Source organism: Oryctolagus cuniculus, chromosome 7 (assembly GCF_051225735.1).
Source record: "Oryctolagus cuniculus isolate XC-2025 breed Fujian yellow rabbit chromosome 7, ASM5122573v1, whole genome shotgun sequence".
Taxonomy (NCBI): Eukaryota; Metazoa; Chordata; class Mammalia; order Lagomorpha; family Leporidae; genus Oryctolagus; species Oryctolagus cuniculus.
In genome coordinates this window covers 141,977,949-141,984,080 of record NC_142873.1, presented here as the reverse complement: position 1 = coordinate 141,984,080, position 6,132 = coordinate 141,977,949, and the positions used below count along the sequence as shown (strand labels likewise).

General features: G+C 54.9%; 1 pseudogene; it reads left to right on the top strand.

The window, feature by feature from the left end:
• The first annotated feature begins 383 nt into the window (after nt 1-383).
• Nucleotides 384-5,846, top strand: LOC100340251 (transcription elongation factor A protein 1-like; annotated as a pseudogene).
• Nucleotides 5,847-6,132: the final 286 nt, after the last annotated feature.

Genomic DNA, 6,132 nt, shown 5'->3' with positions numbered 1-6,132 from the left:
GATTCACTTCCTGCATGACCTCAACAGCCAGGTCTATGCCAGGTCAAAGCCAAGATCTCTATCCTGGTTTCTCACATAACAGGCAGGAGCCCAAGCACTTGGGCCACTTTCTGCTGTTCTCCCAGCACATTAAACAGGGAACTGGGTTGGAAATGGAATAGCTGGGGTTTGAACCAGTGTTCTTATGTAGGATGCTGGCCTCACAGGTAGTGGCTTAACCTGGTGCACCACAATGCACCAGCTCCAGGACTTGAGTATTTGAACCATCACCTGCTGCCTCCCGGGATGCACACTGGCAGGAAGCTGGATTGGAAATGGAGGAAGTAGGATTTGAATTCATGTGCTCAGGCAACCCAAGCATCCACTTAGCCACTGTGCCAAACATGGGTGAGTGGAATTCTGACCCCTCGAAGTTTCTTTTGGAATACAAGGGTTCGTTCTGTACCCTGGTATCCTCCTTTAGGACAGAGCAACAGGAAGTGAGTGCTGGCCAGGAAGATTATAGTGGGGTGGGGGTGTGCATTTTACAGAGTCCTGAAGAGTCAATTGTGCAAGCTTTGGGGTCAGTGACTTAGTCCGAATCCTATCTCCACCATTACTTTCTGTTGGCCTTGGGAAATTCACTTTCTCTAAGCCTATTTTTTCAATTGCAAAACTTGGCCAATAATAGCAGCTATGCATGGATTTGTTTTTGAGGATTCTCAACAGAATGCACATGCACCCTGACTCATTTAATTTCCAAGCGACAGGTGTGGAGGAGAAGCTGGTAAAGCCGCAGCCTGCAGCGCTGGCATCCCATGTGGGCGCTGGTTCCAGACCCAGCCGCTTCACTTCTGATCCAGCTCCCTGCTAATGTGCCTGGGAAAGCAGCAGAAGATGGCCCAAGTGCTTGGACTCCTGCACCCATGTGGGAGACCCGGAGGAAGCTCCTGGCTCCTGGCTTTGGCCTGGCCCTGTCCTGGCTGTCTCAGCCATCTGGAGAGTAAATCAGTGGATTGAAGATCTGTGTGTGTATGTGTGCGTGTGTGTCTTCCTTTCTCTGTGTTAACCCTGATTTTCAAATAAATAAATATTTTAAAAGAAATGTTCCACATGACAGAATCCCAAATCAAACTGACTTTAAACAGAAGAAAGAACGTATTGGCTCACATACTTCTAAAAGCCAGGAGAGGCCGGCGCCGTGGCTCACTAGGCTAATCCTCCGCCTGCAGTACCGGCACCCCGGGTTCTAGTTCTGGTTGGGGCGCCGGTTCTGTCCTGGCTGCTCCTCTTCCAGTCCAGCTCTCTGCTGTGGCCCAGGAATGCAGTGGAGGATGGCCCAAGTGCTTGGGCCCTGCACCTGCATGGGAGACCAGCACCTGGCTCCTGGCTTCGGATCAGCGCAGCACACTGGCTGTAACAGCCATTTGGGGGGTGAACCAACAGAGGGAAGACCTTTCTCTCTGTCTCTGTCTCTCTCTCTCTCACTGTCTAACTCTGCCTGTCAAAAAAATAAATAAAAGCCAGGAGAAACAACTTCAGGCATAGCTGAATCCAGGGGCTCAGATGACAGCAGAAGCAGCCGTCAGACTTTGCTTTCTCTTGCTCTGGCTCCATTGCCAAATAGGCTACGCCAAGTATTTTTACCACAGCTGCTCTTCTAGTCCAATCTGCCATTTTCTTTACCTTGATGACAAAACAGCCCCTTAACCCCTCTGCTCTCCTCCTCCTCTGCCCCCCTTCAGACTCATGGCAAGAGTGATCTGTTTGTTTATTATTTTATTTGTTCGAGAGGCAGAGAGACAGAGACAGCAAGAGCCCCACAGCTCACACTGGCCCTGGGCCAGGCTGAAGCTGGGAGCCGGAAACTCAGTCCAGCAGTGGCAGGGACCCACGGACCTGTGTGGGTGGCAGGGACCCACGGACCTGTGTGGGTGGCAGGGACCCCTGGGCCTGTGTGGGTGGCAGGGATCCCCGGGCCTGTGTGGGTGGCAGGGACCCACGGACCTGAGCCATCACCTGCTGCCTCCCAGGGTGCACATTTGCAAGAAGCTGGACTTGGGAGTGGAACCGGGGCTAAAACCCAGGCACTCCCATAGGGACCACAAGAGTGTCAATGAGTAGAAGCGCTAGGCCAGCCGCCCAGCCCCCAGAGTGATCTGTGGAGCCTGGTTGAGATCAGGGACTCAGGGACGGGGGCAGTGGAAACCTCCAAGAGTTTCTCAGGGTAGAATTTCTACTGCCTTCCAGGGCCACAGCAAAGAGCTGGACTGGAAGAGGAGCAACCAGGACAGAATCCGGCGCCCAACCGGGACTAGAACCCGGGGTGCCGGCGCCGCAGGCGGAGGATTAGCCTAGTGAGCCGCGGCGCCGGCCTGGCCTTCTTCCTTCTCTCTCTTCTTGCCGGGGTGCGAATGTGCGAGACTCCCAAGATTTAGGGGGACTTCGTTAGTAGGAAGCGCAAAGAGGAGGAAGGTGAACTCTGGGCAAACGCACCCAGGGCAGCTTTTCACTTTGCGCCCGAGGCTGTCGTACCTGCATTTTCGCTTTACATTCAACCTCGCGGAGACCCTTGGATTAGCAAGTGCAGAAACACCCAGGATGTGCCAGACGCCAGGCCTTAAGGGCTGTGTATTCCCACCGCTTTTTCCGAGGCACAACCTGCAGGCCACCAGAGCCCCTGGTGGGCAGGGCTGGAGCACAGGAATGCTCCGCGGAACAAAGAAAGAGCGGGGCCCGCGCGCCCCACCTCCCTAGGCGCCCGCCTGCGGCTCCCCGGGGAGACTGCGGTGGGGGTGGGGGCGCCCCGGCCCGCCCGCTGGGCTGAGCCGCCGGCTCCCGAACAAAGGGGCGGGGGCGGGGTAGAGGGGGCGGAGCGAGGGGCGAGTTCCTTAGGATCCGGCTGGGGCGTGGCTGGAGCCAGGGACCCAGGGGACGGCGAGGGCGGGGAAGGGCGGGCCCCTCTCTCGGGGTGCAGGGGACCCTGAAACCGCGGAGGGGACAAGGATGGAGGCGGGGCCCGAGCTCGGGGAGAGAGGGGCCGGAGGATCTTATCTAGGGGGGCGGGGGAGAGAGAGACAGGGGCCTGCAGGGGGGCCCGGGGGGCGGGGCGAGCGGCGCGCTCCGCAGCCCCACCTGCTGGTGCCCATTCCCGCAGGTCCCGGGCTCCGCTCTCAGCCGAGCCTCGGAGCCGCTCCCCACTCACACCGGGCCCATTTCCCCTTTTGTAGAAGACAAGGGTTGTTCTCGTCTCGCGGGGACTTTGAAGAGAGTGGGTTGGGTAAAGGGACACGACGAAGGCCGATCCACCATCCACTTAACCCACAGGTGTTCCGTACTTCCTAGGAGGAACGGTGCCAGTAGCTGCACATATCCCGCACGACAGTCCCGTCAAAGGTGCTGGGAGCGCTCCCACTGTACAGCTCGGAAAACGGAGGCTCGTAAGCGCTTGGGTGCAGACAGGGCCGCGTAAATACAGCCAATTAGTGGCAGAATCAGGACCTGCACCGGGGTCTGCTTTAGTGTTTCGATCTCACCCCGGAGCAAATGGCCTTAACCGCCACGTACTTGATGTTTAATTATTCATTCATTCAAAAAAATATTTGGCAGGCGCTGCGGCTCACTAGGCTAACCCTCCGCCTGCAGCGCCGGCACCTCGGGTTCTAGTCCCGGTCGGGGTGCCGGATTCTGTCCCGGTTGCTCCTCTTCCAGGCCAGCTCTCTGCTGTGGCCCAGGAGTGCAGTGGAGGATGGCCCAAGTGCTTGGGCCCTGCACCCACATGGGAGACCAGGAGAAGCATCTGGCTCCTGGCTTCGGATCAGCGCAGTGCTGCAGCGTGCCGGCCGCGGCGGCCACTGGAGGGTGAACCAACGGCAAAAGGAAGACCTTTCTCTCTCTCTCTCTCTCTCACACTGTCCACTCTGCCTGTCAAAAAAAATTTTTTTATTAACCTGCTCTGTTAGGTTATGTGCTAGGTGTGAGGAATACAGCGAACAAGTTATCATCCCTACACAAGCGAAGGTTGCAGGCTGGCGGGAAGATCACCATCAGTTAGTAACCAGAGAATAATTGCTGGGGGCAGGTGCTGGTAGTCCCATGGCTGGTGTGGTGATGCAGCCGTTAAGCCCCAGCCTGCAATGGCAGCGTGCCAGCTACTCGGATTCTGATCCAGCCCCCTGCTAATGTGCCTGGATAGGAAGCAGGTGATGGTCCTGGCACCATGTGGAAGACCTGGATGCAGTTCCGGGCTCCTGACTTTTGCCTGGCTCAGCGCTGCCTGTGGCAGGCATCTGGGGAGTGAACCAGCGGATGAAAGATTGTGTGTGTGTCTATCTCTTGTCTCTCTCTGTCTCTTTGAATGGATGAAAATAAATGCAATTGAGGCCGGCGCCGCGGCTCACTAGGCTAATCCTCCGCCTAGCGGCGCCGGCACACCGGGTTCTAGTCCCGGTCGGGGCGCCGGATTCTGTCCCGGTTGCCCTCTTCCAGGCCAGCTCTCTGCTGTGGCCAGGGAGTGCAGTGGAGGATGGCCCAAATGCTTGGGCCCTGCACCTGCATGGGAGACCAGGAAAAGCACCTGGCTCCTGGCTCCTGCCATCGGATCAGTGCGGTGCGCCGGCCGCAGCAGCCATTGGAGGGTGAACCAACGGCAAAAGGAAGACCTTTCTCTCTGTCTCTCTCTCTCACTGTCCACTCTGCCTGTCAAAAAAAAAATATATATAAAAATAAATAAATAAATGCAATTGTTAAAACTTGTGATGTGTTCCTTGGTGGAGGAGCTGAGCTGTTGAGTGCATAGTACACGGTTCTCTGCTCAGCCCTTTATGGTTAGACTTAGGTCTCCTACCCACGAAAGAACTGGATCAGGCTGCCACCTCTGGTCTGGTTTGTGAGGAAGGCCCTAGGCCCAGGCCTGCCGTGGTGGGGCTCGCGGGACAGAACACAGGGTTCTATGTCCTCTCCACACCAGCTTCTGCCATTCCACAGCCCCAGCAGGCTGGGCCCCAGCGCCATGAGGAGGAGGAGGGAGTCCGCACCGTCGAGAAGACGGACAAGATGGGGAGGGAGAGCGCAGCTGGAGCACCGGATTTGCCAGAGCAGCTGAAGCAGATTCCTGTGACCCTGGAATGATTACAGTCCGCGGAATCGGGGTGTCGGTGGACGCTATTCGCAAGCAAAGTACAGATGAAGAAGTTACATCTGTAGCAAAGTCTCTCATCAAATCCTGGAAAAGCAACAGAAAAAGACCCCGAAGAAAAGAAAAAAGAACCTGCAATTGCGTCACAGAGTAGCCCAGAGGCAAGAGAAGGAAGTAGCTCCAGCGGCAACGGAGCAGCAGAAAGAACACACACACGCCCAAGATCCTTACGCTTCCTCTATTCCTCGGGCACCACGCACTTCTGACTGTGCAGGTGAAGTGCGGGGAGAGGCTGTGCTGCAGGGAGATGACTGCATGGCTATTGGAGCTGATGAGGAAGAATTGAGACCGCAAATTGAGGAAACTGTCTAGCAAGAAATAAGGAATACAGACCTGAAATACAGCAGTACGAAGTAGGATATCAGGTCTTAAAGATGCAAAAAATCTAAGGAAAATGTATTGTGGGAATATTCCTCCTGACTTATTTGCTAGGATGACGGCAGAGGAAATGGCTAGTGATGAGCTCAGAGATGCGGAAAAACTTGACCGAAGAAGCCAGCAGAGGACTTCAGATGGCCGGGATAGGTGGAACCCAGACTGGCTTGGTCACATGTGGCAAACGTGACAAGAAGAACTGCACCTCCACGCAGGTGCAAACACTGAGTGCTGGCGAACAGATGGCCACATTGTTGTCTGCAATCAGTGTGGAAATCGATGGGAGTTCTGCTGAGTTGGAAGAATTGGCAAAATATCTGGACCATTAAGAAAATGAATTTTGTAATTAGCTTTCAAACTAGGCCAAGCAGCTAGTTTTCCTGCAAAACAAATTTCTAAAGCAGCATACATCCCTTGGGTTAATCTGTTTTCAACTGAACTTCCCTTCCTTAAATGCCTTTGGTAATCAGATCAGTAGGGCCACCATATAATAATTGTATGGCACCTGTTTTAAAATTTTGTTTTTTATTTTTATAAGTGGACATTAAACTTTGATCAATTAAACTTCAGTAATTTAAGTG